The sequence below is a fragment of the Chamaea fasciata genome, unplaced genomic scaffold, assembly GCF_029207755.1.
Source record: "Chamaea fasciata isolate MVZ Bird 193981 ecotype frontalis unplaced genomic scaffold, bChaFas1.0.hap1 SCAF_1, whole genome shotgun sequence".
In the NCBI taxonomy this organism is placed as follows: Eukaryota; Metazoa; Chordata; class Aves; order Passeriformes; family Sylviidae; genus Chamaea; species Chamaea fasciata.
In genome coordinates, this window is record NW_027094086.1 from 118,944,502 (window position 1) to 118,961,397 (window position 16,896).

General features: G+C 39.3%; 1 protein-coding gene across 4 annotated transcripts in view; it reads right to left on the minus strand.

Moving 5' to 3' along the window:
* Positions 1-16,896, minus strand: part of CREB5 (cAMP responsive element binding protein 5) — a 257,956-nt gene that overhangs the window by 185,539 nt on the left and 55,521 nt on the right. The window lies entirely within an intron of this gene.

Genomic DNA, 16,896 nt, shown 5'->3' on the forward strand with positions numbered 1-16,896 from the left:
GAGCCATCCTGGGGAAATCACATACCAGTCCTTTAGAGTACCACATGCTCCAGAAATGCCTTGGCGAAGTTCTCACTGCATCTGAGGAGCCACAATGCTCCTATTCCTAAGTAAAAAAATGATAGGTCCTCCTGGTGTGACCCAGCCAGATAGATAATTTCATTCAAGGAAGCAAAACACAATTCAGGCAGGAGTTTCAGCTAAGCCATGAATGAAACAGGGCAGGCAGGCATCCTTGAGCAACAACTTAGCTGCATTTGGAGAACTGTAAATTCTGAGTGCTCTCCTTCACCCAGCAGCTTTTGCCTAGAAAGTGTCTGTCAGTGTGATGTTTACAACCTAAGCAATGTGATACCTGAAAGTTGAAGAAGAAGGTTAGGAGTACCAGCCTGGCACAAGTAGCTCCACGATCCTGTCCTCAAGAGCAGCTAGCTCCTGGCTATCAGCATTAAAGAAGAGCAATATTACCCTTCAACCTTGAACACTGCTCATTTTAAACCAGTCTAATTTACAGTTATAATACACAAGACTCAAAAAATAGCTACTGCAGGGTCCAGGAAATGCTACCTGTTTTTTCTTTGTCACCATAGAATAGACTGTGCTCTAGAAATTCATTGGATCACACTGTCTAAACAGAAGGAAAGAGGTTTTCCAGTAAGATAGTGCTCAGAAGGTGATTCTGTGTATGTTTTAGCCTTTTTGCCAGTTGTCTGGGGAAATTACAGTGGCACAGACAGTATTAAATACCACAATGTTCACCATTTCTGTTGATTACATAAGAAAAGGCAATGCGACCCCTGTATGATATACTAAAAGCCATTTCCCAAACATTTCATAACTGAACATTTGTACTAATTTCAAATGCTTCCTACCAATTTTCATTTTTGACAACAAACGCTGAAAAGCCAGAGCTATTTGTGACTCAATGGAAGGTCTCCTTCAAAACACATCATCTCACAGTTCTCACCTACAGCTGTGAAAAGGTTTGCAAAGCTGAATCCAGTGAGTCTGGATTGCTAGAGCTGGCCCAGAATTTTGCTCAGAATTTTCATTTCAAAGAGCCAAACAAGAAAGCTGCTAAGTTTGTCTGGATTTACTAATTGTGTCCCATGTAATAAGACCATAAATTTTCATTCCCTCAACAAGATTTATTAGGTATTGGCAGGGATGCATATGGAAGTTAACATCCAGAGAAAAGCTCTTCAACAGAGAAAGAGAGAAAAGTAAACTTAATGAGGTTCAAAGCAAAAACAAAAAGAATAAAGATTTGTGTTATAGTAGAGAATATACTTTGTTGTTCTATTAGATTATTTGCTTTAAGGCAGAAATATGATAGTCTGAATTTTAATAAGATATGGTAAAGTCTGTGATGTAGGGAGTCCAAAATGATTATTCTTCCTTCAAAAAGGACAGACAATGTACTACCCTACAATACTTGGTCTGTCTCTTCTTACAGTAAACATTGCTAATGCTCCTGGAGAGGGGCTGACCTTGCCAGCCAATTACATTATGCTAATTTGTCTGTTACTATAACTCCTACAGAGGCATTCACAGCTCCAAGCAGGACAGAGATTTATATTGTCTCTTCCAAGCTGCAGACTGTAGAGGTTAATCTCTCTCCCTCCTACCAGTTACAACTCCACATGGCGATATCTACATGCAGTGCCACTGCACATTGAAAGAGACAGTTATTGCCAACTTCATTCAACTTAGAAGACAAGCCATGGTCCTACTTTGCCCCTTTAGTGAGTGTCACTCTATCTCAGAAAGCATATGCTTGGGAACAGCTGTTTTCCTATGAAAACATATGGTTTCTCATATGCTTTTGAAAACACCACAGGAATGTATTTGCTTGCTAGATGCTAGTGCTGTGTCTCTACATCCAGCAAGAAAATCACTGGAAGGAACTGAATACTTTCTATATTATATTCATGTATTTTAAAAAATACCCATTGTTTAAAGCAAAAAAAAATCATCCAGCTGAAAAGATTTAATGTAAAAATAAGGATCATAATTTAGAGGTTATATGCACCACAGTATTACTTGAAGATGGGATCCAAACACTGGTCTTCTGCAGACATATAGCAAATAGCATGCTTCATGCAAGCAATTTCAAAGTCCCTGTTCCTTCATGAAAACAAAAACCGGTGAGACCTGCTTCTTCTAACTGCTGGAAAGCTCAGAAGCTTCCCTAGCATCTTCCAGTTGAGATATGATAAACAGAGTAGCAAAAACAATTGAGTCACAGCAGCTTATAATAAACTACTGTCCCTCCCTTCACAATATTTAGGACAAGATAAAAGTATCCACACAGCCTGTCACATGTCAGAAGGTAGAAAGTAGCTGATTTGTTGGGCTACTTTTAACTCCGATGTACTCAGTCTAGAGTCAGGTTAAACTGAAAGCTAAATATTTGGGTAAATAAAAGTTCTGGCTGTGGTTTTGAAACCTATTTCAACATCAGCTGACACAGAAACTGACATTAATATGCAGAAAGTTTTCCAAGTGTTAGAAAGACAGGGAAGTTACAGATTGGCAGGAAAACAAGAAAAATGCAAAAACATGGCTTATGACAAGGTCTTACAGAAATTTCCCCTTGGCACTGAAAATAATTCCGCTGGAATATTTGCAGAAAAGAAAGAAAAAAATACATTCAAACTAGTTTATGCTGCAACACCAACAAAATGAAGAAAACCATCCAATATTACTGCCAGACCTTCCGAACACGCCAGTATCTAGGTGGTATTCCAGTACTTCTCATGTATCTTAAAAAAATTTACACCTGTGTCTTGATGGTGGTTAAACACAGGGTCACACCAAAAAATCCCTTGTCACACTGAAATGTTAATGTTTTATTACCTACTAACAGTGAGGGGGCACACAGAAGTCCACACAAATCTATATCACTGACTTTACAATTTCCAGCAGATCATGTTGCAGTGCCGCCTGCAGTTAAAGCTCTGAGCCACAGGCTGGCTTTTAAGGTGTTTAAGCACACGATGCAAAGAGGTCAGGAAAGCAAATGAACAGCAAGAACTGGTGAAACTCCTGTGACAGCTTGAGGTATGGCCCTCAGGCGTCTGGTGGGCCCCTTTCCATGGGTTATGATTCCCTCCTCGCGGTCTGTGAAAGGTAACACTTGCCTGGTGGGCACACGGGGTCACTACGAGGATCCAGCATTTGCAAACTACTGGCAGATGTGCAATAAACCCACGCTGACCTTCTTTCTAAAAGCAAGCAGCAACCAAAGACTTATTAATATGCCCTGGGCATAGGAGATGTAAGAAAACAGGTTGATTTCTTGTGCAACTGTTTGTACCAGGGAGGAACTAATGCACCAGGGACAAAAATAAAAACCCCTTAGAGGAAACTAATACAGGATGTCTCACTGCAAACACAACGATCTTAAAATGATACAAGCCATGGGAATAGAAATACACCCTTACCTGACTAAAAGATGTTTTGTAGTTATCAAGTAGAGCTATAACCTTGTTCGGCTGGTTAGACACAAGGAAATTATGAAACCAACTTACAGTAAGACCTTCTTAATAGAGCTCTCAGACCCAAAAGGTAACTGAGAACATCTTTTACCTAAGGTGTCTCTTAAAAGCTCAAATGAATAGGAAGGTCAAAAAGCCAAGAGATAGTGTCATTGAAACAAACAGTTTGTGTGTTGCACTGGTTGTATCTGCAACAGAACAAAAATATCCACCATGAAATCATATTTGCTTCTTTTTCTGTTCACGTATTCAGAAGGAAGGAAGGAGAAAAAAAGAATAAAATCAAATATAGGCTGTCATTCAGAGGTTTCTAAGCCTGACAATACAGTACAGTTACAATAACGTGCTCCTGTTTGACCTCAATTTGATATCCTTAACTCTTCACCACAAAAAGAAGAAGAGGTTGATTTACAAATATATGTCCAGTCTTTCCAAATGTATCCAATAGCTTTGTGTAATAACGGGTATTTTCATAAAGCACAGTGGTGTGAAAAGACTTAAATGTACATACAACAAAAATTAAATCAACTGCTTGAGGTACCATTCATCACATACCAAATAAAAACTAATAAAAATATTTATATTGTTAACCTGCATTTCTCTTCAGAATCAGAACTGGCTTTTCCATGAAGCCAGTTAATTTGCTCATAATGACCAACACATGATGTATCTCTGAAGTCTCCAAAATTAAATTTTCTACTCATTTTCCAGCTGATGAACAAAAGGAAACTGCTCTTCCTGCATAATTAACTTAGCTTATACTCCTATCATGAACAGTCTATATGGGGCTGTATCTGTACCAGCTATATGACAAGTTGTCATCTATGACCTTGTTATGCATGTGGAAGAAAAAATATTTTTAAAAAACATTGAAAATCACACTGCATATTTCAGAAACTTCAGCAAAAATTACCTCAGAGGTGAAGTTAAATTATTTTACAAACAGATATCCATTGTATAAAGCAATATTTTCAAAAGATGTAGTAAAAAGAAGAGCCCAGTATGAAAATACATTGAAGTTTAAGCCTTCCAATCAGTTTAGTGAGTTTACATGAGAAAAATTGGTCTCTTCATCATGTTTCAAAAATTTCTCCATCGCAGGTGTAGCTTCTGATTATTTCTTTATTAACATTTACTGGCAGAAGCTTATCTGCTTGACAGGAGAGGGAGCATTTAAAATTACCACAGTACCACATTGCTTAACATCCCAGAAAGAGTGAGGGTGTCTAGCTGGCAGAGTTCATGGAAGTGACAGGGATCCAATCCAGACAATGTCTGTACAGACAGCCCTGCAGGTTCCTTGGTTGCTCAGCTCTTTAACACTGCATTAATAGTCTTTGAATGCATCAACTCTGGAGCAAGCAGAATTATTTTTTTATTTTCCTGGAAAACATGTTGTGGTATTAGGTTAGTAATTTAATCTTGTTGGCAATATAATAGTTATGGCATAATCCCTCATGTTATAAAAGTAATTGCCATAATCATAAGCTACATTCAATTATTTCTTTTTCTACGTTGCAGCTGCAGTGGTTTCCCACTCCCATCCTGTTGCTGACAAGAAGGGGCAGAAAGCAGAGCTCACAAAACACTACCACATCCCATCCCCTTCCCTTGCCTAATAGCAAGTGACTCCCCATCCCAGTTAATAAAGAGCTCCTTGTCCCTCCATTATGCAGCGTAATCTTTAAAAGATTACATTCTCATTTGGGAATGAGCCAAGAGCCAGTGGGAAATTCTCTAGTAAATTGGATAGGGAGACAACAATATGAAGGGCAGCTGGATAGAAGCACATTTTTTTCAGGGCATTCCTATTCCTGGGGCCCTCTGGCATTGTTAGAAGTCCTGCAGTCTTGGCTTTTTTCACTGCTCTGTTGTCAGGATAATGCTATTCAAGAAGAAGGGGACACAGATTAGCTGGTTTGAAGATAGAATATGAGGAAACGAATATTGAAAAGTAGGAAGAAAAGGAGAAGAAAGCCCAATTTCTTTTAAGTCTTACCACCTTACACAAAAACAAGGGAAGAACATTTTGTTTCAAAACAATGTATTAAGTGTATCAACTCCAATAGTAAAAGATGCCTTTTTTTCCTTACCCAACTGTCAACAAGAAGGCAATTTGAGCACTCCATCACTAACAGCATATTAAGTACTATTTTGAAAAGAACATTTCCCTCACTGACTCTTTCCCCTTGCCTGCACCTTCCAACAGATGCATTTACTCTGTGGAATCTACTTTCCATCCCACCCTACCTGTGATCCAGGATGGAGAAAACCACAGCAACACAGGGCAAGTAGCCCTATCCCATTTATCCCTGCACATGGAAGAATTTGAGTGAATGAGAAAGGCAACTCCATTTTTTTTGTTCTGTTTTTTCCTTTTTCTTCAGGGCTTTTTTTTTGGGGGGGGGGGAGGGATTTGGTTGGGCTGGTTTGGTTTTGGGTGGGTTTTGGATTGTTTGTTTTTATTTGGTTTGGGCCTTTTTAGTTTGTTTTGGGTTTTTTATAGCATATATACACACTTCCATTGTTCTTTAAAATATTTTCTCCACAAATCACATAGATTTACATATGGAGAAGACCAGGTAGCTGAGTGATATTCATTTGGTCAATGATGGCATACATATATTATTATCTCAGCACTACATTTAGTTAGAAAATACAGAAATCTCAAAAAAAAAAAAAAAAAAAAAAAAAAAAAAAAAAAAGCAAGCGGCTTTTTTTTTTTTTTTTTTTAGTAGTGGACCTTTTCTATTTCCCCCAGAAAAAAATAAGTATTTAATCAAAATATGAAATTATTATCATTATTCCCTTTCATATTAAATAATTATTTATTAGGAAGAAGTAAAAAAAATAGTTCTCATAGAAGGGTGTCAGAGAAATTTGGTTTACCCTTACATTTCTGTTCATCCGAGTACAACTTGCTTCATCTGCAGGAGTCAGCTAAGAATAGTTACCTTTAACTATTCTTAGTTGAGGCAGTAATTAAAACACATTAAAATAGAGGATTGTTTGCAATTTAAAATCTTGGTGCTGGGAAGTCCTGATTCAGCAAACTATCTCTCTTCAGCAAACCCCTGCACACATGCTTGGAGTTAACCATATGTTTAAGAGCTATTGAAGTACATGGACTTTGGCCCCATTTCAGAAAATCAGTTATATACACATTTAACTGGCTGAGATGGATGAAGCAAAGAAAAGAAATTTGGATATAAGAGGTGCACCTGAAAAAGATTCCAGCCACTCAATAATCCACAAAATAAGAACTTATGTGCAGAGGTGTAATACGTGTAATAGTTTTCCTGGTTTTCCTGAAACATATATGTTGGCATTTACATTTGCATGAGTTTACTGTACTGGAATAAAACAGCATAAATGGGAAAGAACCATGGTTACATGGTTACATTGTCATTACAGAAACAGCACTTACACAGATGTATACTTCCCAAGGGACGTACACAGAGATCTCAGAGATAAGACAGGAGTATGATGAGAGAAACAATAACTTAGAAAAGACTATGAAGAAAGCAGAAACATGAGCATCCAGACTGACTTTCCTTTCCGCTTTTTCAGGGAAAAGCTATTCCAATATCCAACATCAACTTCGCACCTTCATGCCTCCTCTTCTCTTGTACAGCCACATCGCTTGACATCCCATTTCAACATTAAGCTGAGAAACTAATTCCATTTCTTTGGGTTGGGGGTGGAAGGGACAGGATGGGCATGGTGGGGAGAAAAGCAGATTTTACTTTTCAACTCCTTAATCTCTGTTCCCTGAATTCTGCTAACATGTACATCACAGGAATATTTTGATATCCCACTTCTTAAAAAAAAAAATAAAAAGACCTGTCTTTTTAATGTCTGCTTCACAAGAGTGCAGATTTTTCACCCTATCTCTCTCACTTGAACAGCCTCGTGATAGTCTCCCTCAGCCTTCTTCATGCCTTAGTAATATTATTTTCCTTCTTCTTCTGTGTGAATTTTCCTTCCCATTTTCCCCAACAAGTCTGATCTGGGGTAGAAATACACTTTTTATATATGTAAAAAATAAAGGTACTCCTTCTTCCTTTTATTTCTTGCCTCCCTTAGCAACCCCTACTTTCTCATCTTCCTTCTTTCTCTCTCCTCTAGGACAGGAGCAAGGACTCTTCCAACAAAAAGAAGGAGAGACTGGCAAGGTACCTTATTTTTATTGCTTCCTTGATAGGAGAAGAAAAGGTAGGGCTAGAACAAAAATAAGCTGCCAGACAGAAGCCCAGACAGTCTGCAGATTGGGCATCTTTCACCTTTTCTTCTAGGTGTCATGTCTCAGCGTTAGTAACAAAACCAAAAGCCAGCTCCCTTCAAAGCCTGCTTTGAATTTCCCTAGGCCTTGCTAAATCCACTGGGAGGGAGGAAATACCACCCCCCCACACACCCATCTCAGGTGAGGAGGAAGGGGAGGAAGAGTAAGTATCTCCTAATGTAGGAGGGGAAGCCAGCTGGCCTCACAGACACACATGTACTTTAATCTCTGTTGAGAATGAGCTCAGAGACCTTCTCAACCAACTACCAAGAGAGGACTTTTAAGATTTACTGAAAGCTGCTGTGGCATCTCTTACAGGCTCCACAGATTAGACTTCAACCTTGCACCTTGATGGGTTTTGTCACTGTTTCTTTTGCAGCTGTCTTTTATATATAAAGGGAATTTCTAACCTTCAGTAAGAAATACTTGGGAAAAATTACAACTAATGAAAAGAGAGAACACCAAGCTTGCATGACAAGGCAACAAATTTCCCTAAACACTACATTATAAATATTTACTGAGACTCACAGGAAAAAAAAAAAGAAAACCAGCAAAACCTTCAGAGAACAAATTTCCAAATAAATAACTAGCATAAAATCAAAAGGGGCACTAGTCATTTTCTGGAATTCCAAAGAAAGAAAGAAAAAAACCTCAACTTTTCCAGGCTCAAAATTATTTTCCTATCCACATTAAGCATATTTTTCTATCAAGATTTCTCTTAATAATAGTATGCCACAAAGGATCATGAGGCAGGAAAAAAGGGGTCAGAGCAAGGATAACAAAGATGAAAAGAAAACTGCTGAGAGTTCACCTCTGCTGTTTATTTTGAGGCACACTTAAGATTCAAGTCGGAGAGTCCTAATTGTATTCAAAGATTTAGTTCTCCAAAGAACATAAACAAAACTAGCAAGGGGTATCAGCCAGAATAAAGCTTTCTTCATAATCATAGAGTAAGGTCAGCTTTTGTTTGTTCTTTTATATGATAATCTCCACTCTTTTGTGTTGACATTTAAATGTTTTAAAATGGAGAAAATAAGTATCTGAAGACTAATGGCCTATTTTTGCCGGGGCAGCTCTTTTAGTGTGTTCTCATATTTTCTGGCTTCTTTTGGTTGTGCTTTCCTTATGAAGCATTTTAAAGCTTTTACACCTAATCTAGGTTAGCATGCTCTGGTTAGCAGCTTGTATCCATTGAAAAGCAAGGCAATAATCCATCTAGGTTTAGGGCTTTTTCATAGAACTGATGCAGAGCTGTGTCAATTTTAATGTCATGCTATGGAGAGTGCATGTAGCTCTCTCCACTTTAGAGGATTAAAAGTGACCTCTCTTACCAAAATCAATAAGGGCAGCTTGCTGTGACTAATAGGTTGTAGAAATTCAAAAGAGACGGTTTGTAATACTGAGTTCATTCTCCCCGTGTCTCTCCCCACCCAGCCCCAGACTGGCTGGCAGAGCTGCACTTTGACATGTACATTCACATGGCAACCTGATGTCTTTTCCCTTCCCAGGGACCAGACCGAGCCACACACAGTTTACTCACATTTCAGGGGGGAAAAAAAAGCTGATATTTATTTAATAATAGTGGACTTGGCAACTTTGGTAAAGAAGCACGTGAGAGAGAAACCAGAATGAGGAAACAGTTAATATGTATAATTTCTACCTCCCTGGTATGATTTTCAAAAGGCCCTATTTTTACATATTAGCGGGACATCAATGACTACACAGATACTTCACATCATGACCACAGTTGAGGTTTTTTTGGTCTCTGAGCAAGGCTTTTCTCCCTTCAGATCTTTGCCTAGTTGTAATAGGTTAAAAATTTAAATTCCATTAAAGTCAATGAAACTGCCCCAGAGATGTATGAGGCTATACATCCCACTCTGGCGTTCATTAACTGCCATCACATGTGACCAGTTGTTCTGGCTTATTTCTTCTCTCCACTATTCCTTTCTTTACTCTGAAGTATATCAGATTTAAAAGTTAAATTTGTGCACTACTGGAAATGGGACATGCTACAGCATGCAAACAAACTCACTTTACAAGTGAATTTTCAGTTTTTCAGTTTATATTTTGTAAACCTAAAGAACACTTAAAACTCAGATGAAAATTTCATGGTGAAGATATCCTTACTCTACTGGATGTCTCCGACTTCCAATTTATCCTGCTTGATGTACAAATTAAAAATCCTTACCCACAGTTCACAGCTTGGGGACATTTTCTCCACCTAACAATCACCACCGTTGTCTTTATGCCAAAAAAACAAGACTTGCCTTGGGGGAGCAAGGGAGAAAAGAGGCTGAAGTTGTGGGAGGAACCCAACTGTAAAGGTTTAGGAGTCCCTATGGAGGTTTATAAATAGTTGACTGCCATGTGCAAAACGTGAAAGAAACCCAGTCAGCAAAAGAGCTGTTGCCGTTTTGAAATCTTCTAACCACGTCTATTTAGGCAGTAGACAGTGTTATAAATAAACAATAAATCAAGAAATTATTAGCATTTGAATTTTGGCAAGATAATAAAATGTGTAGGGGTATAATCAGCAAATAATAGGAAAGATCTGCAAGCAAACCCACCAATTAATGATAAATAGGACTTGGCTCTGGATAACTTCACCAATGTGGATCTCATTAGATGGCTGTGGAATCTGTTCCTGCAGCAGCCCTCTCCGAGTGAGGGAAAGGTGAGGTAACCAAAATGTCAGCACACCCAACCCTCGCAGTCCTTGGGCTCCAGGATTGTAACCACCTGGGCCAAAATGACAACCTTATGCTGCCGTGAAGGCCGTGCCACGGTGTCCCAGTCTTTAACCAAAAGGTTTCTTTGCCTCAGCTTTCAGACAATTGCTCTGCAACCCCCTCTCAGCAAAGGAGGCCAAAACCACTCAGCTTTGCCCTCTGGAGAAAAAAAAATCCTTCTTTCCTCTGTTCACCTTGCTTTATTAACAATACCTATAAAGAGAAATGCCCCCAAGCAAGCACTAGCACTTAAACAGATAAATAATTTGCACACCAAGCAGGGGGAAGGGAGAGGGCAAAGAGACCCTGCCTTATTAGACTAGAAACAGACACACCACGTTAATACGAAAGATCAGCATATGGTTCTAATAGGCTTTCTAAAATGATTTATCAGCTGTGATTAAGCCCTTGACCAGCATGTCTATCTTCATAAATAAAGGAAAAGTGCACCTTGCTCTGAAGTGTATCAGCAGTATCTTATTACCCACCCAACCATAGAGACTGCAGCCCACTCTGGGGAGCAAAGAGCTCGTGTTTAATAGCAGAGTGTATGCTCTAAAGAGACTGCCAAGATTTAGGGGCTTTACCTAACAGATAGACTTATAAAAATGCCACTACAGGAAAGGTTTATCCCTTTTTCATGTGCCATCCAGTCCATGCTGCTGAAACCTGAACTGGTAACTAGGAAGCAGTACCATTAAAAACATTCCAAGGAAGACCAAGGCAAAAGGCACAACTATGCCGTGTTGCTGTGAAAGAAATGTTAAAAGGAAATCAGATAGGCCCTACTTTTTGGGGGGTAGCCAAAATACACAAAACATAACAGACCTCCAAACATTACAAGAGGGTGACTCTGCTTCTTTGGGACAGAGACAATAATAAGAAGAAGGAAAGTGGCCTGTCCTGACTGAGCTCTGCAGGATGATTCATCAGCTGGAATTCAGAAGAACATGGAAAGATGATGGTTGGGGAGGTTTAGCTGAATCAAAAACGTGTGCCCTCAAGAATTGCCCTTCTGCATGATAAAGTCACTTATTGCTGGAAAAACATTCAGGTCTTCTCTTTGAGTATGAGGATCTAAACCTGTAAATCTGCTCAAAAGTCCATTCAAGATAAGATATACCTGCCTGCCAGCAGCAGATAAGATGCTGTACCATCAGCAACAAGCCTAAATTAAAGCCTATTCTTGTGAATATGTCTGCGAGGTCATGAACAGTTTTGTCTTGACAGCTTTCCTGCACCAGTATGCAGAAAGTGTCCCTTTTGTAACACAGTTCAGTGTGGCAACTAAGTGCCTGGAAATAGATAGGTGCTCAAAACAGGACTCATAAAGCTGGGGACTGAAGCGCCAACTGTGGAGCTGCCATCATATAAAGTACAACAAACCACCACATGTCTACCATGAAATCTACAGAGGTTAAGAAGTTAAAATCCAGCAAGCCTACCCATCTGGAGAGAGGAGGAGAGCATTCTTCCTGTCTTTAGCAACACTGAACAACAGCTGATAAATCTTTAACACACATGGCCTGTGGGATGCCCTATGCTGAGACCAAGGAGATATGGAATCAATCCGAGGCTCTGCCACAGACTTCCTGTGCAATTTTCAGCATGTCACTTGAGCCCAGATCCTTTATGGTAGCTCTCTGATTTAGTCCTGCTTTGTTTCAGTGAGAGCAAGACTCCAAAATGTCTTTGAGGGTGTCTATCAATCTTTTGGGGCCATGCTGCTATAGGCATTTAGGAACCAAAAGAGACCGAAAGCTGCTCTCTTGGCAGAATGGTGGAGAGGACGCAGATACCCTGCAATTCTCACTCCACATATGTGATCCCTTCGAGGGCTTGGTGTCACACCACAAAGGAGCTCTGGAAAGCAATGTCCTCTGGAATCTGTTTTTTCCCTTAGAAAATAAGAGACAGAGCATTTACCTTCTTCATAGGAATACTGAAAAAAATAATCTAATTAAGAAGGGGTGTTGCAAACCAAAAAATGAACCCAAAAAGCAGATCAATAACTTGATGCAATTAATGCATATGAAAACCCAGAATAACCCTCAGAAAAACATAGATACAGAGTTACAGTGTATCTTTCCAGTACTTCAATGTGTCACCCAGAAAAAATGCTATGGTGTGAGCATGCTTGCATATTCACAGATATAGATGTTCTATTTAGAACTACTATACTGAAACCTTCGAATCCAGGGTGATACTTTGGACTTTGAAATTTAGAGTTTTGAGTTATCACCTTGACAACAGCTTAACTGATTGATAAAGTAACAGCTTGAAGTTATTACAATAAAATAAAACAATGGTACCCTGGCCCTTAAGCACTGTATTAACATAAACATTTTTTAGTCTTATTTTGTGTCTACTATGATGTACTGAGTATATAAAATACTTAATCTCAGTGGGAAAATGAGAAATCAGAGGGCCCTTCGACTTAAAACAATATGGATGGTCTTGCATCATGTTTAGACGAATCCAGGGACAATGTACATGTGCACATTTAAGACAGCATAATTTTTTTAAAAAATCAAAATAGTAAGCATTTAAACCTAGGCCTTTCCTTCCATTGTACAGACTGTCAGACAATGAGCCAAAAGTGCTCCAGGAACAGGCTTATGAGTTTGTTGGTTGGTATTATTTCACAAGAGAAATTCAGCCCTTTCAGAGCACTTGCCTCTGAAACACCTACCAGCACACTGCTCTTCTCCAGGACCCTGCTGGGGTTTCAGAGTACCTACAAGGGAAAACTGGGGCTAATTTGTCACCCATCAGCCAAGCCAGCCACCAAAATGAGCCCTTAATCCCTATTCTTTCACCAAGGGAGTGCAGTGCCAGCATTACCACACAGCCTATTAGTATTACAATACAGGTCTCTAAAACCCAAACAGTTATACAATGTGCTTTATCAACATATAAATATTTTTTCTTCTCACATAAAGGTACAATATCACCCTTTTCTGCATAAGGGCCCCATTTACTGCACTGCTAGTTTCAGCAGCTGTAATGTCAACTATAAAATACAGGCAAAATTCCTTATGATTTTTCTGTATTACTTTTCAGAAGAGGGGAAAACCTGTGGGCTAGATACACATTGCATGAAATTCAAGCAAGGTGTGGAAATTAAGTTAATTTTTTCACCAAACTATACTACTCTAGAGACAGATTCCATCATTTCCAGCTTGCTTTGAATTATATCATCTTCCCTATACTCATAGGCTACAGTACCAAACTATGACATTCAGCAAATATTTGCAAGAAATTTCTTTTGGAGGGCAGAGGGTCACTGAGTTCAGCATGAAATAGTGATGTGCTATAAGCTAGACAAGTGCATTTTATCTACTCTCTTATGCTGATACACAGAAATATATACAAGGTAGAAGGAGGTCCTAGAAGGTACAGACTAAATATATGTCTTTCAAACACACATCAGACTGTAGCATCATCCCTTGTTTAGCACAACTAAACTGGATACTCAGGCTTTTTATTCCTTCTGCAGATTGAAATTATTTGATCACTGAAGGCTTGGTATTTGGTTTTGTTCTTCTTCTTTACCAGACTACTTCAATTTGCTCACACCTTTCTAGCAGTGAGGTGCCTGCCTTAGGATAATATACTTAGAATATTAGTATACTTAGAATATTAGGCCATGTAGAGGACTAATGAGCTTCCTGAACGGACACTGAACAAACCACATTAAAACCAAGCTGTAATTGAGAATAGCCATTTCCCTGCCTCATTTGCATAAATTACACATTATCTTGCAGCACTCAACACTGGTTAGAAGATTTCAGAGTTTCAGGATAAGTCTTAGGAAATGATGCATCCAAACTCTAGCATACACAGAATGTGTTTTCAAACATGGCCTCATGTTGAAAATATTCAGCTTACTATTTGTAAATGCTATGTGATGCAATACTCTACTTGCTACAATCAGCATATTTCCACTTTTTCTCATTCCATACAGGCAGGTCAGGCTAGATGCATTTTAATGAAGTGGGTCTACTAAGTTATTCAGAAACAGACACTGACTCTTCCCATTTCTGACATTATCCTCTCAGCCCCAACTCAATGCTCAAAACAAGATGTGAAAACAGGGCCTACCCAGTAGCTGCAAAGGTCGTGTGCTTGCAATTACAACCCACTACAAATGCTTTGGATACCTAATGTTCCAAGCAGTGCAAGCCTAAGACCTGCAGCCCGGCTACAGTGGTCCTGTGATCTGCCAGCACTACCTGCCTTGTTGAGCTGGGTTGTAAGTTTTGTCTGGGTCTGAGCTGTCAGTTGCTGTCTGCCTCAAGCTCCCAAGAACTTTAACATCTACAATTTTGCAAGTAGAAATATAGTACAGGTATGCTTTTACTTAATTTTGGTGGAGAATTTGGGTGGTAGGACGCTTGTGTCAGGAAGAGTTCCATCAAGAGGATGGAAAAAGCCTCTTTCTCACCTGCTTATCCATATGCTTATTGCTGATCTGTAGCATCCCTTGCATTTAGGGAGCAGGCCTTTCTCTAGGAGAGACTTCCAGCTAATATAGGATTGTATAAACAGCAGAGAAGACAAAACCAGCTGAAAGACTGACTTCCATTTACAGCTTTATTTTTCTCAGTTCAGGTCCTGGAGGTCATCATCATCATTGTTGTTCCTTGAGTCCCCTCAGTCCCTGAGCAAAGGCATTAGCCACATACATTGTCAGAGGTGGTCCTGGACAGATGATCTTACAACCATAAGGCATACCAAGTATGGGAGGCATAAAGAGACACTTCTTCCACTTTACACATGAGCAAGCATGGCAGAAGGATGTCAAGTGATTTATTCCAGGATAAGAAGCTGGGATATTAATGCAAGTGCTTTCCACTCAATAGTACCTTTGCGAGAAAAGGTACCCATGGTGTTCCTAAACCCTGCACTCACAGCTTCACAACTAGTTTGGAAAGTCACCAGTCTGCATAATCAACTTCATCACAACAAATTCTCAAGGATTATCCATGGGATCCCACACAGAAGATTAAAAAAAATAAAAAAATAAGAAAGAAAGAAAAAAAAATGCGACTACTTGAACTTTATCCTCTGATTTTTCAAATTATGACTCTCAAGGAGCAAAAACAGCCAATGAGAAATGAAAGTGTTTTTCTGTTACAAGATTTCAGTGTCAAGCTGTGTGCTAAGCCACAGTGATATAGTAAAATAAACAAAGCTGTTTCTTTCACAGTCCAGAGAAATTAATATGACCAAAAATATTTTTGGAAGACTTTTCTGTGCAGTGAGTAAGATTTCCATGCAATTAACCTTAGTCTCCATGTGTTGGTAGGTCCATTAGGCCAACACTACATCACACTCATATTCCAGGGGCAGGCTGTTAGAAGCATTTCCTTAGGGATAGCTCCAGCCCAAGGAGTCTCCTTCTGTCTTGGCCTTTGTCTCTTGCATTTGTGCAAAGCCCTACTGGGGCCTGCTTCAGATTCCTATCTGAGAGTCAGTCAGTAATGTAAGAATGAACATACAGCAGACTAATTGGAAACACAGAGCAAATGTTACAGGTTAGCCAGCCAGTGGGACTTATGCCCCCCCCCCTTTTTTTTTTTTTCTTTCCTTTCTTTCTTTTTTTCACCCCCTCTTTTTTTTTTTTTTTTAATTTTTAAAATTTATTTCCCATCCCCATGATCACTTATTTGCTCCCTGGAGATCACCAATGGCAGCTGCAGGGGTTGGTAGGAGGGCAGAATAAGACTCCCAGAGACTGCTAAACAGCTGGAATTATCAGGTAATTTGATGCCCTTGTCTAGGTTTTAATCAGATTTTGGAAATATCCCTCACAAGCTGAAATCCCCCTACAACATCAAGGGCTGCAATCTGTGGCTAACTGCATTCAGGTCCACCACAGTAGATTTCTCCTCTTCTCCTACTCCTGCAAAATAAACACCGGGAACAGAGAACAACTTTGAAATTCCCTAATGCACAAAGAAGTGAGAGTGTACAGAAATGTTCTCTCTGATTCTAAGACTCCCCTCAGCAGAACCTAAACCACAAAATTTTTAACAAGTCTAAAATTAGACACATTTATCTCAATACATGGCTGTTTCCTAATGTTTGTCCAGCACACAAAGATGTGAGGGTCAGTCTGTGCTATTTTCCCAATACTTGACCAAAACTTGAACTCTCTCACATTTGGACACTCCTATTCCTTGCTCAGCGTATCATGACACAGCCTCTCTCCTCCTCTATCTGTCCCAGACTCTTTCCTTATGAACCACAAATAAACCATACCTAATCTCCCTTCCTTATAAGCCAAAACCAAGCTGCTCCTGGATTCTCTTCTCTTTCTACAAGCCTCTTCTCCTGTTCTGCACCTCAGCAGGAAGCTTTACCTCTTTTCTTGCTG